Source organism: Streptopelia decaocto, assembly GCF_964273445.1.
Source record: "Streptopelia decaocto genome assembly, chromosome: 10".
Lineage (NCBI taxonomy): Eukaryota > Metazoa > Chordata > Aves > Columbiformes > Columbidae > Streptopelia > Streptopelia decaocto.
Genome location: NC_138665.1, coordinates 14,446,882 through 14,461,407, shown reverse-complemented (window position 1 = coordinate 14,461,407; position 14,526 = coordinate 14,446,882). Strand labels below are relative to the sequence as shown.

The window sequence follows — 14,526 nt, the reverse complement described above, 5'->3', positions numbered from 1 at the left end:
TCTTCAGAAGTGATTTAGGTACTCAGGAGCCTAAAATTGCATGGCTTGCCAGTAAGAGTCATGTCTTCGGTTGCTTTCAAAATGGCCATGAAGTACTCGTAGTGCTTCAAGGCTACGTTATTAATAAGGTAGTACGTGGTCACCTGTCAGGAGGAGGAAGCAAAGGACCGGTTGTGACTTGGGCAGTCGCAAATGCTGCTGGTGTGTGTCTTCTCCCTGACCCGATATCCACTGTCATCCTCCTGCTGGCTCTGTGGAGCTCAGCAGCATCATCCTCTTTGCTCGCCTGAGCAAGACCAGGTGGTTTGAGGCTGTGTCTGTCGTGGATGAGAGGTGTCTGCTGCACCTGGGTCTGCAGGCTGGAGACTTGGCCCAATTAATGCTGGTTCCAGTGCTGCACATTGCTCTTTGAGAGACCAGACAACTGAACCTGGATAAAATCAGCTTTACAGCTTTGAAATTTAAGAGGCAAATTTGGGCTCTTAAACGAAGCACAGATGTTTATAAATTCCCTTCCATTGGTCTGGGATAATTAAAATATCCTTAATGAAGTGAGAGCTGAAATATTAAACACCAGTTTCATATCAAAGATTATTGACACATTATGTAAAATATATAAAATACATATATTCAAATATGGGATAAGGGAAAGAAAATACTTTTTAAGTTCTCCAACCCAGGTCTGAAAGAGAAATATAGAATTTGGAGTAGGATAAAATGTACTTTATTTCATCCAAGAACTAAATATCAAAGTGAACGTTAAAGAAATACAGGTGATCCGCATTGTCCTGAGTCGGGAGCAGAGATATGTGTTTCATTTTCCATGATCTTTGTGTCACACCTTTATGCTATTTTTAATGTATTTCTGATTTCCTCTTATAGCCTTTCCCATAATATAATCAGTGACATCCAAAGCCACATAATAATCCTTTCTGCCTTTTTCTGTCTCTCTAGGCCAGTTTAATCACTGTATTGATCTCCCCGATAACCTGCCTGTCTAGCAATTTAGACCTCTCTTGTCACTGCGGTATGTGAACATGAAATAGGAAAAGAGGACTTGTCCTCCCTGTGTTACTCTGCTGGAGGGTGTTTGCTGCTGCCTTTGCTACGGGATGGGTAAATATTAACTTTAAAGCAGCGGTGGCTTTGGGGCGTTGTGTTCCTGACAGGTTAAGTCTTTCAAGTTGCCAGGAGCGAGGTTTGTCCAACACAGGTTTTAGGCATCGTCTGCACTTGCAGGACAATGAGCTGTGCCGTTGTGGTGGCCAGGGAGACTTTCTGGTGCTTCCTCACTTGCTGTAATGCTCTTTTTTTGTGCATGTTTTGCTTTTGAGCAGAAAGGCAAAGCTGATCTGACAGTGACAGAATCCTATTTGGTTGCTATTGGATATAAACTGTGACTGTCTTCAAGTTCTATGTTGGAAACAAGCCCAGGAAAAGTTGCTGATGGTGTGGAAATATTCACTTTCAACATTTTAGAGAATGATATTTCTTTTTACTTTGAAAGGGTATTTTTCAATTATTTTTTTTCCATCATATCACATGTGCATAGTACGAAATAAAAGGGAACAGAAGCCATTTCACATTCCACACCCCGTCTTTCCACAAATTCTAAATTTTAGGTTAGTGTGCTGATTTGAAATGATGCCAGGCTTTGGAATCTGGAAGTAGTTTACGAAATGAACTTTTACATTTAGTGCGGCTTTATCTCTCTCCTTCCCAAGGTGGTTACGCCGTAATAGAGGCAGAAAGGACTGCGGTTGAGTTACTGACTCTGGTTTTATCCTGTGCTGGATGCTCTGTAGTGTCAAGGCGGGAACAGGCTTGGATGGCTGGGGGGGGTGCATGTCGTAGCGTGGTGGTCAAACCCAAAACCCCCCTTTGAGCGCATCTGAGTGCCTCCGTCAACCCTCAGAGATTTGCCGTTGGGGAACGCAATTTGGGTGCTTTGCTTTCCTTTTCCTAGAGGCTTTGTTCAGCTTAGAAGGAAGTTTTCTTGGCTCTGTGGTGGCAGTGGGGAAGTTCTCCCTTGGAGACAGTTGCCGGTGCCTTGTGGATGGACTTGGTGATGCCTTGGGGAGGCGGAGACGTGGGTCCTTTGGGCTGGCGCTGCGTCTGGGTGGTGGTTGAGAGAAAACATTGGCAGAGTTTGTCACCTCCGGGGTCTTTGCATCTCTGGGATGCAGAGGAAGTTTCTCCCGCTCCGGTGTGGGTGCTGCTGGTCCTGCTCGCTAACTGCAACCAGCTGCTCGGTCTTGGCCTCACCGAGATGTCCCCTCAGAAGGTCTTGAAAATGCGGAGATGAAAAAAGAGCAAAAGGAAAAAAAAAAAGTCAGTCTCGTATACAGACTAGTTTTGATTTATCGCCTGTTGTATAAAATGTAACCTTTGTTTCCTATTTATAATGAGCCTGTAATAACTGGACAGTCAACTTAAACTTTTAATGATTTAAACATACTTGTAAACTGTCAAGTCAAAAGTTTGTGAGTGACTATAAACATATGTTGGTGAGCGCTATATGCTAATAAATTCATTATTATGTTGCCCCAGTGGGAAACGTGGAGATGGCAGGCTTTTTTTTATGATACGTCTTTTATTGTTTGTCACATCTGCAACACATTAAGGATTTTGAAGGCAGATAATGTTTACAATAAGGGGGAGGACTGAAAATCTTACAGCTCAGAGAGGAGCCCATCCTGTGTGTCAACTGTGGAGCCAGCACCCTGGCCATGTAGCTCTAAAAATAGAGCTGTGTACATCCACGCACATGTATTTATTCCACACCAACAGCAAATCATGCCTGTGAATAAATTATAGTATTTTTTCCCCCAAATTACGAGTTGGTGCGAATGTCTTCCAGGCTGTACGGTGCAAACATGCGCTCGCACACCGCTGGGATCGGCCGTTCTGCATCGGGCACCCAAAGCAAACAGAGCCCGGGGTGGTTGGCGCTTCGCTGCCGCTCCAGACAGCCACCCACTAATTAGCTCACCTCCGGCGTTCTCACTCGAGATGCCACTTATAACAGATGAGCTCGTTGCCAGGAAGCCTGAAAATAAAACATGGGTGCTGGAGAGGCTCCTGCACCGGGCGGGCGGCTTTTGCAGGAGCTGGGGGCGAGGAGGCGCTGGCTTTTTGCAGCGTTTGCAAAGGTGGTGTGGTCCAGCTCACCTCTGCGGGGATGCTGTGTGCCTGGACATCTCACAAGCTTTGCTGGGAGGAAATAATCCATTATAGTGGCCAGAGCACATTACCCAGCAAATGTTCTCAGCAATCCAGCGAGGGGGAGGGTGGGAGAATGAGGGGAAGATTTACCCTTCCAAAATATCTGTGTTAGACAGTAACAAAAGTTGTCTTGGGAACAGATGGATTTGGCAGAATTAAGTAGAAATAGTTTGTCCTGGGAAGGGAAGTTGGCCTCATCCCATGAGATATGTGAGGATAGATGTGTGCAATAAAGATATGTAAAGATGGCTCTGCAAGTTTGCGTGTGTGAAACAGCTCCCCTTTCTGGCTGTTTGTGCTGCAGTTAGTTGTGCCTTTCTGCTCTCCCTTCATTATTTCTAAGGCAGAGAGGCACTTCATAGTTTGAGCCCGGGGAAGCCCCAAGTTTTGCTGCTCCATGTGCTGCCAGCGCAGCCGGGGGGGCTGGACCTCTGTACGGGTGTCCAGCGGTCCATGCTGGAGCCAGGTGCTGGATGAAAGTCAAGATCAGCACAGTGTGTCCCTTGGTTTACCCAGATCTTTAACTCTTCAGTAGCTTCTGGCTTGCTTTGCCGCTGGCTTATCCTCTTGGCAGGGTTGCTGTGAGAGCTCTTGTTAAATTATGGGTTTAAATGTCACCTCTTGCTGGCTGAGTGTGTTCTCTTCGCGGGTGGAAAAACCGTTTGTTGGTAAGCCCTTTATCCACGTTACAAAGGTGGTGTTGCTTCCAAAGGGGAATATAGGCATGTTGTGGAGTGGGTGACATCTCTGGCTGCCACGTCCCCAGAGAGAAGGGGCTGCCGTGTTCCTGTGGCTGTGGCCTGTGTGAGCGCAGTGTGGGACACTGCTGTTTTCTGCCTCACACTGTCGTTTTGGAAGCTGTTCTGAACCTCTGTGAGTTGCAACTTGCATCCTATTCTGTTTTTTAACATCTCCAAATGTCCCAGGAAACCATTCCACATTTTGGAGTTCTCAGTGCTGAGACGTCATTCTGGCAGCTCCGCCTTTGGTAACCTTCCTCTCATCACCCCATTTTCTCCCAGGTTTATTTCTGAAGGTGCTCAATCTGAGATCCTTCCACCCCACCCCGATGTGGCAGGGAGCAGGAGGTGCTGCTGCTACGATGACACGTGAATTGATTTTTCATGGGGCATGCAAAATGCAGTTCGTTTTGGGGAGCAAACGGGTTTCCTGGTTGAGACAGTGGCAGTGCAAGGGCCAGGCAGGGTCGCTTTGGGTGCAGTCCTCCTGGTTTCTGCAGCCCATTCCTGCAGGAGTTTCCTTACAAGTGTGTTTTCGTGCTGGAAAAGGGGACGCTCCCAAGCTGGGAGTGCTCAGGCATCTGCCACGGCTCACTTGGTACATTTGCTGGGAGACAGACCAACAGTTGTTAAAATATTTACAAGATCATGTCTTCTCATCCTTTATCATGGTGATTGCTTCTCTGCAAATGCCTTTAGGGTGCCTGTATCTGAGCAGCTCCTATCTACTGATACTGCTCTGCTCGATTTAGTACTGGGTCTGGAGAGACGGTTCATTGCCATGTTCATTTGTCTGCTGAGAAAGACATTTTCAAATACCTGATTGACTTTTAAAATACTCCTTCTGCAGGTGCAAAATGTCCCCATCTGTGTGCATTTGCTGACAGCGTGAGGCCACGTGGCCGTTGTGCCTCCCCAGTAGACAGCCTGCAGGCTTGGATTGTCCTACTGAAAAATATCATGCGTACAGTATCAATATTTATTGTACGTGGCTCTGCTCAGCCCTCAGCAAAGGTGCCCTGTCCTTGGCTCAGGCGGCAGGGTGAGCTGTGTCGGCTTGATCCAGCATTCCTTCCTGAAGGGAAGCTAAAAGCTTTAGGACTTTTAACATGTATTTTTTTTTCCTAAGGAGGATGCTGTTGAATGCTTGAGTGAAGTGAGGAGCGCAGAGGCATTCCGTTTTACAAGACATTCATCCTGTCCCAGGGCGAAAGAAATGTCAAGGCCAAATGTGAGCTGGATTATCCTGATGGAAAAGCTGGAATGGTACTAACTAAAACAGTGCGATAGCTTGATTATTGCTTTTCTGTTTCAAGTGTTTGTGTTTGTTGAAATTTCTCCTTTTAATGAATATTTGGTTGGAAGTCAAGAATTCTTTGTCGCTATGCAAATACAAACTAGAAGATGGAGAGGGAGTCACATGTAGCAGTTGGCTGAAGCTCTAATTGAATGGCAAGTTCATTAATTTGCTTTTGACGTCAGCAAAAATTGACAGACTGGGAAAATTAGCGATGGCTTTTGGAGACGGGCTTGTTTCACGTTATCCTTCAGCTGGCACTTTGTGCGGCTGTGACTCTTCCAGGCCTCACATTGTACATAATGTATACATTTTGAAGGGTTCTTTTAACTGTTGTGCTGTGAGTTCCTCCAAAGAAACAGCAAGTCCACAACTGAACTAGAAGTTCATCTATGAGAATCAGTTTGCACTTTGAGAAAAGGTACATATATGCAAAAAACATCTATGAAATCAGCAAGTAAACCCACTGGACATATTAATCACATGCTCCTGTTTTTCTGGTTTCAATTTTGCATCTTTTTTTTTAAAAAAAAAAAACTTTTTCAGTGTTGTGCTTACAGGTTGCAGATTAAAGTCGATCTGAGCAGTTTGTATCTGATATGTTTAGGAGCTGAATTCTACTGCCTCAGTCCATTCTGACCCAAAGCAAAAAATGTTGTACCGGTTGTTTTAAAGCCACATCAGTGGAGGGCATGTAAATCCCTGATACTCTCATATCCATAAATCACATGCATCACATTCCCAGTGTGAGCAGATGTTGGCCTAACATCCTTCTTTGGGAAGCCCAGATCAGTGCCAGTGAAGCTGGTTCTTGGGCTCAGTCTAAGGTGACTGGGTGAGGTTGAGGTGTTGGAGGCACACTGAAGGTCAGACAAGATGATGCTTCTGCTCGTACGTGTACAAATGCACAAAAATCTTTGTAAAACTCTGATTGTTATCAGTCCCAGATGTTTATAATGCCAGTCTGCTGGCAAAAGATTTACCTTCTATTTGGGTTGCAAGTTGTACAGCTTATATTATGCCAGAGCGTCTAAGGAGATCCTTTTCAACAGTGTAATTTGGAAGCTAATGTATCTTTAAATTGTTACCGAGTGTAGCATTTTACATGACTGAACGCATCAAAACAATTTAAAGTATGCAAAAATCTGCCCCGTTGCAGTAGTGATAGTCATATTTATGTTTAAAGGATGATGAATCAGTTTTTCTGTGGCTGAAAACATGCGAATTCTTCCAAAGCTGGAAAACACAATTCCTGACTTGGATACAAACTTGCTTTTATTTATGTATATATATTTTTTTTTATTATTTTTTTTTCTTGTTCTGGAGAGACAAAATAGTTTAACTGGATTTCTTTTTAAGGGTAAATAAAAGGATATTTCAGACAGAAGCAGACAGGTGCTACTTGCTAATGGACGGACAAGATAACCTTACGCTGATAGTCAGGGCATCTGTATCTGGGCAGTTTGTTGTACAAAGACAGGTTTGTCTGTGAGCCTGATAACAATATAACGTGTTGATTGACTTTTCACGTAGGAGAGGGTGTCCCTTTCATGAGTGGCTTGGCTTTTACTAATGCCTTACTGCAGGTAAGCTGATAAGAGTGATAACGGGGATGTAATAAATGAGGGTGGAGGGTGCAGCCCTGTTTGGCGTTGGGGGAGAAGGCTCTGGTCCCAGAGAGTGTCCCAGCCATGCTGGCCAATGCGTGTGCCCGACACTCGTGTCGGTGTGCCAGCACTCAGCTGTAAAACATCAGGGGCCCATCCTGTGGGCATGGGGCTGGACCATGCCTCTCTTGCTCTGTGGCTGTCGCGGCTCCTAGCCTCAGAAAATGGGGGATGTGCCCTGTCTGAAGAAGGGCTGCCTTCTCTCCTGGTGACATTTCCACTCCCCTGTGGTCCAGGACAGACTGGTCCAGCTGAGATTCCTTCCATTGAACTGCAGGATCAGTGAACCTCACTTTGTTGTCTGTAGCTCTGGTGCAAAGACAAGGGGGTGCTGAGTGCCCATATTAGCTTATGGTTCTTGGGATCCTGCTGCAGTTTGTCATCACCTCCTTGGGAGCCTGTACCAAACTGCTGCTGGTTTGCTTGGGGGGGCGTCAAGTACATCTGTCACACCCAGAGAGGTGGTGGATGCCCCATCCCAGGCCAGGCTGGACGGGGCTCTGAGCAACCTGATCGGGGTGAAGATGTCCCTGCTCATGGCAGGGGGTGGACTAGATGAGCTTTGAAGGTCCCTTCCAACCCAAACTATTCTGTGATTTTATTATATCTGTGTATACTTCAGGTGTCTTTGACTACCTGAGCACCACTGAAGGGGAGCAGACATGGGACAGCACCGGAGCTGTGCTACTGCTTGGTGGTACTCAGGAACCACAGCCATCAGCAAGACTGGGATAGGTAAGACTGGACTCCTTTGGCACATTCCCCCATGTTGCTGGAAATTTGACTACGGGCAGTGACAAGGACTGAACAGGAGGAACATCCCATGGTGGGGACACTCAAAGCTTACATGGAGTCAAAGACACAAGAAGATGGAGCTAAGGTCCATCAAGGACTGTTAAACGCAGCTTGGCTTGGAATGAGCTCAACATGTGTCTGCCGAGAATATATCTTGGGGAAATACAACTGCATGGCTACTGTATACACAAAATGAGGCCGGTGGCCCTGTCTCATTGAAAGGGCCTAGGAGAGGGTCTTGGACTCTCATCTGTGGCTGCTGCATCATCTGTCCATCATCTTGCCCTGAGAGAGGTGTCCAAGAGAACAGGTGATGTTTCAGGTGGACCATGGAAGCCAACACTTACTGGAAAACTTTTACGTAAAACTTTCAGAACACTCTTGAGCCCTAAAAGGGAGAAGATGGAAAAGACTGAAATGCTTCAGACTGACTTAAAAATCTTGACCTCTTGGTTCCCTTCTTCAAATTTGAACAAATGTGTTTGTTTTTACCTAGGAGATCGTGGCAATGACCTAGCAGTGCGAGTTGCAGCATCACATTATAGCAACCACTGAAAGCTCTGGGGAGCTGATGCTTACTCAGATGTGGTTGAGTGAAAGCCCACACAGCAGTGATCTCCTTCCCTGGGATCCAACAGGTTCCTACTTGCTGCAGACGGAAGCATCGCTTTCTTGAAAATTAGTTTTTACATCTTTCAATATATATAAAAGTATGTATCTATGAACTAATCAAGCCTGACTGAATGAAGCTCTGAGTTAAATGTCTGTAAGATGCCTGGATCTTTCCAAACAGCGATGCTCCCTGGGAAGTCATGGATTGTAGCCTGGTTGGAGGAAAACACATTGCTGGATGTGTGCATGGGACTGATCCTGGAGCCTGGAACTGGTGGTTGATGGTCTCCAGCAGACGGAAACACAGACCTGCCCAGAAAGCAGCCTATCTTTTTAGTCCTTGCCAAAAAGATAGCAGAAAGAGGGAGAGGGATGCTTTTCCAGAGAAATCTCTCAAGACTTGTTTTTAATCCACATTTTTCCCTCTTCTCCCTACCCCTTGCTTTGCAAGTGAACATAGTGTGTGTTTGGTTCTGCGCTGCAAATCACTCGTCAGTCAGTGTATTACCAGGACATGATCGGTTGCCGAGTCAACGCCGCTCTGTGTGCTCCAGAAACGGGGGATTCATCATCCGTCAGGACGAAGCTCTCTCCAACTGGTGTGCATTAGCCCTGACCCGTGCACACACATCTGCCGGGGCTGACACCAGGAGTAACATGAACTGAACCAGGTGTGTCTGTCCCAGTGCTACTCCTCCAGTTCCCAGGTGGAGCTCCAGCAGATCCCCGACTGCTTGCGCAGTTGGGATGGATGAGCTGTGAACTGGAGGAGAGATGTCCTCCTTCCCGCGTGGCGGCTGCGCTCTGCCTTCGCCATCCATCCCCAGGGCTTTCGTGGCTCTAAGGAGAGCCCAGGTGGCTTTCTTCCATATCAGCAAATTTCAGGTAGCCGAGTGCTTCTGAAGTTTACCGGCCTTGCCATCTTCCCTGGGTCTATAGTGCATCTCACTTGGGGCAAAAAGCAGCTTGACCTCAGAATGTAATCTCCCCCCCATGTTTCTTTTATGGCAAGTTGGAAACTTTCTGATGGGAAGACTTTGTGTTGGAAAATGCCTCTCTGCTGGAGTCGGGATGCAATGAAGCACACTGGGGTTTTGGATGGGATTTTTTTGTTCGGGAAAAAAACTGAAAGGTCTTCCTCTGCTCCTGGAGCAGGGAACTGCAGCAGCAGCAGCAGCCTGCTTGTCCGTACTGCAAGGTAATGCTGTCAGCTTTCATTCAAGAGCGGTTTCTTGTCTGAAAGTCTGCTTGAGATTACATTTTTAATTATATCACAGAAAAAAACCTGAAATCTAAACGAATTGATTGGACTTTGTTAGAGTGGTATGTTTTGGCATCCCCAAGTCAGCTTGCTTTTTTATAAAACAAACAAACAAACAAAATAACAGAAAACTTGGACACATTTTGCCTTTGTTCTGCTTTGTAGCAGTAGCACATTCCCTGTTTTCTGTGGGAATGGAAATCTGGCATTTTGACCAGCTTCTGTTGTTTAAGAAAATATCTTCAATGGTATTTGGGGCCATTGACAACATCTTGCTGTCTGTTCCCACCTTTCATTCCCTCTTCGCTTCCAGCGGGACCTGGGACGATGCTCTACCCGTCCCTCCCATGGGAGGCTGGGGCAGTGCCCAGCGCGGATCAGAACGCAAACCCAGCAGCGCCTTTTCCCGCACCTTCCTTCGTCCAAGGGCACTTTCTGTGTATCCCACCTCTGAGCAGCCAGGAGCCGGTGCCCGGAGCCCTGCCCTGGGGCTGGCTCTTTGCTGGGGGCCCCTGTGCGCTGCTGCATCCCTTGGCCGGCTGCTCCCTTGTGTGATTGTGTATACCACGATGCGCGGGGATGTATGTATGGTTGCGGCAGGTACTGCTGGCTGCTGTGGGACCCCGCTTGCTGTGGGCTGTGTTGGGTTTGGCAGCTGGACAGGCTGCCTGGGCATCTGTCACCATCTCAGTGCAGCGCAGGAGTCCCGGCAGGATTTCTAAAATGTAAATTACAACTGCAATGTGATACACATCCTTTTTTTTTTCTCCTTCCCGCCTGCTCCCCTCTCCCCCCGCCCCTTTCCTGTTTTAATTCAGTATCTTGAGTCCCTGTAAAATTGTTGGACTCGAAGCTATTTTGGAGTTGCTTGTGTCCCATGGATACTGGAGACGCTTCCTGCGTGGGGAGGCAGACATCTGCTGCAGCTTGTTTTTGGACTTTTTTGTGTTAGGCAGACTGGAGTTGGCAGGTGGGAGCTGGTGGTTATTATCAAAGTCTGAGTAATATCCTCTGCCTCCCTGATAACTCTCTGCTGGCTGCTCTGCAGCTTCAGTACGTTTGCTCATCCTTTTCTGGTTCTGGGTAGATCATTCCAGTACAGAGTAAATTAAAAAAAAAAATAGTTGTGTGCTCCCCAAAGTTAGTGCAGAACACAGCCTGCAATATCGCTTCCTCTTCCCTTGTCCACATAAATCATCTGCTAAGGCAAACACAGAGGATGTGAAAGAATGCGTTTATACCCAAAACGCTCTCCTTTCCCCTTCTCTCTCAGGGCAAACGTCTGGCTTGTGCTCCGGTCCCAGCTGGAAGGGAACATCTGATGCGCTGTTGCCTTCAATTTCCCTTCCTGGCACTTGTAGCTTCATTTCTGCTGTTGTGAAGACTGAAAGAGGCTCAGGCTCTGGAGGAGGCCACAAAGATGATCAAGGGGTTGGAGCACAGAGGACAGACTGGGCTGTTTAACCTAGGAAAGACAAGGCTCTGGTGACACCTTATAGGAGCCTTCCAGTACTTAAAGGGGGACTACAGGAGAGATGGGGAGGGACTCTATGAGAGAGTGTATTGACAGGGTGAGGGGTAATGATTTAAAACTGAAAGAGAGTAGATTTATATTAGATATAAGGCAGAAATTCTTTCCTGTGAGGGTGGTGAGGCACTGGAACAGTCTGGCCGGGGAAGCTGTGGATGCCCCATCCTGAAAGCGTCCAAGGTCAGGTTGGACGGGGCTTTGAGCAACTTGTTCTGGTGGAAGGTGTCCCTGCCCATGGCATGGGGATTGGAGCTAGATGATCTGGGGTGCCTGTGGAGTGGGGCACCAGCTTAAGTATCTTGCTGATAGTTAAGTGTCTGCTAGGCCAGACAGTTAATGCTATTAGCAGATGCTAAATGGTTCGTTCTTATTTAGTGGCCTTAGTTTATTAAATCAGGCAGCAATACTCTAGGAAAAGTAGTGCCGGAAAAGGGAGCAGAGCGAGCTGTAGGTTTCTAATTTCTGCTGGATCAGGCCCCTGGAGATCCATGTGATCTGGTGCATTGGAGGCAGTGCTATTGCAGTGACTCATAAACAGATGTGCCCAATTTACATTGCAGCTTAATACCTTTGTTTAAAAAAAAAAAAATGTTTTTTCAAGACAAATGTGTTAAAGCAGATGTTTCCAGTAAAACAAATACTTGTGTGATTTACAAACAACTTCCCACTGCCAGAACTCATTAGAAAATGTGGAAAAAAGAAAAATGGTTCCACGTACCAACAAAAAGATAAAATAAATTCCAAAAATAAGGATGTAGCAAAGAGGTATTTCTACACATTAAATGAAAAGAACTACTGTGCTTGGGTTGGGAAGCAAAAGTTTGAGAGCTGTTTTGGTTGCTAATAGCAGTAAGACTAACTCTGACCCATTGCCTATGTTAAGGAACAGAAACCTGTCTGTAAAAATACTTAACCAGCTCCTGTTATGTAGGATATGGGGTAACCGGGACCACTGTGTGGGATTGCCTGGAGGTTCCTAAATCACTTCCATCCCATTGAAACCCACACTGGGAGACTGGACAGCTGTGGGACTGCACTGACCCTAAAGCAAAGTGAACATATGCAGCCCCATAGTAAACCCTGCTGCGAGGAATCCATCCCTGGGCATCTGCCCCTCTGCATCCCACAGCCGGGGCTGGGAGATGCTTTCTCAGCCTTGAGCCGCAGCTCAGGCTTCCCAGGGCCCTGCAAACCCAGCCGTGTCTCTGCATTCCCTCGGGGGGCTGTGCCCGTCACCTGCTCCTCCCAGTTTTTGGGAGGCAAAGGCAGGCGTATGCTGAGAAATTCTTGTCATCTCCGGTCTCTTTGGAGCTGCTTTCCGCCCGGCTCCATAGCGGGGCCGCCATCACACAGTGCCTGCAAGGCCAACACTCATGTTACATACAATTTGACACCCCATGTGGTCTTAATGGGTTTCCCAGGCTGCAGCTGCAGCACAGCCAGCACTTTCTGTTAGCTGGCAATCCCCCTTCGTGTTCCAGCTCTCCGTTGCACAGGTATGATATTTTTTTAATGCACTTGTCACCTATTTCATCCAGGCATTTGTTGCTAAAGAAACAGTGACAGCGAATGTTTGTGGGTTTATAGGCTGCTCATCTAAATCCCTCATTGCTTAGCACCTGTGCCTTGGAAACATGGTTCAACCAGCTTCTGAGAAGACATGAAGTCATCCAGGCAGGTGACCACAGTGTCATGGTTTCAGCCCCCGCCGCTCCCTGCTAGAGCATCACAGGAGTTCCCTGCTGGCAGAGCTGCTGGGTATATATGTATGTATATATCTCACAGCTGGATGGCTTGGGAGGGTGGGCAGAAAAAGGCAGCCTGGTCATCTTCTGCAGCCTGAGAAGGGTGACACAGCAGCCAGTGGCACATGTGAAAGCGATGAGGGTGATTTGAGTTCTGTTGCTTCTTGGCACATGGATGTAGGATGTGTCTTATCAGGGCTGTTGAGTTCATCATTAGGAAAAAAGACCACTAATGTTGGAGACTTCTTGAAATGTCCTTAGAAACAGGGGCTGAGCGGGGACACTGCAAGATGGCTGTGGGACAGGGCTGCTCCTTGTCCCCACTGCTCCCTGGTCTCTCTGGTTTCCATGCTTTGCCATAAGGAGTGTTTTCAGAGCAAAACCTCCAGTGACTACCTGCACAGGGGGACAAGGAGGAATTAAAAGCATCCCAGGAGGAAGAGGCCACTGCTGCCAAGTGACTCGGGGTGCTCAGAGATGCTTTTCCCAGCTCACCCATCGGTGCTCGTGAAGCCTCGTTGCAACCTCAGCTCAGTAGTCATCATTAGTAAATGGAGGCTTGTGCTTGGCTCTTGGAGACCATGACGCTTGAGTGGTTAATTAATCTCCAAAGCAGAGGGTGTAATTAACGCCTGCAACGTGCTTTGAGACCTTTGGGTGAAAGGCAGCGTGCCATCGCTGTATTTCACCTTTCCAGGCAAAAACCACACGGCTGGGTCTGTGAAAATCAGCACTGGCTGGTACCGCATGTTGTGTATGCCCATCCCAGGATGGCTGCTCCTTGTATCACAGTATTTTTGGGTCTTTTGCTCTCTGATGGTGCCATCCTGGGGAGGGCTGTGGGCAGATGTATCCCTGTGCTTCTCTCCTCTCCACGCTATGATGCTCCTATGATGCTCCCGGTGTAAGTTGTCGCGGGGACATGGAGCAAAATGGAGAAAAAAATCTCCCCTTGCTCCTTAAAGAGCAATGATCAGGGACATCTCCATCTGCTTTCCTGATGTTTCTACACAGGCTTTTGTAATTTGTTCCTGAAATACCTTTGTTTTTCAGCCTTTTCTTCAAACAAAGAAGCAAAATTGCTACTACTTGCTTAGTGCTGGTTTTAGATTAAATCATCATGCAAAAACTAAGAAAACTTTGTTTAAGAAAAAAAAAATATATCTATTTTGGTAGCTTAGGGACAACCAGGCAGATTACATTCCTTATATCTATAAAGCCTTTTTTTCTCACTGTCAGCATTGTTTTTGTGGATATTAAACATAAAGGAAAGGAGAACAGATTGCAGGTACGTTGAGTTCCAGCACAATCAACTGTCATTATTTAAAGAAGATGCTTTTAACCAAGTCTTTAAAATTATATCCTCATTTATCAATTGTCAGGTGTAAAACTGCACATTGTACAGAATTGCTCCCTGTCACACCCTGTCCTGACACAATCACGCCTGCTCACACTTGGATCATCTGCAGACGTTTTACCCCACTTGCCACTGAGCATTAAGAGAAATAAATTAACGCTTTAGAAGTGTTGTATTAATTAATACTTTAAAAGTGTTGCAACGTTTTAAATGTTGTATTTCATAGGAGTCAGGCAGAATATTTGAAATGGAAAGAAATGTAAATAGAATGAAATTCTTAAGCAAGATTATTGATA

At 46.6% G+C, this 14,526-nt stretch overlaps 1 protein-coding gene across 1 annotated transcript in view; it reads left to right on the top strand.

Moving 5' to 3' along the window:
• Window positions 1-14,526, top strand: part of GPC3 (glypican 3) — a 151,144-nt gene that overhangs the window by 123,866 nt on the left and 12,752 nt on the right. The gene's annotated exons all lie outside the window — the stretch shown is intronic.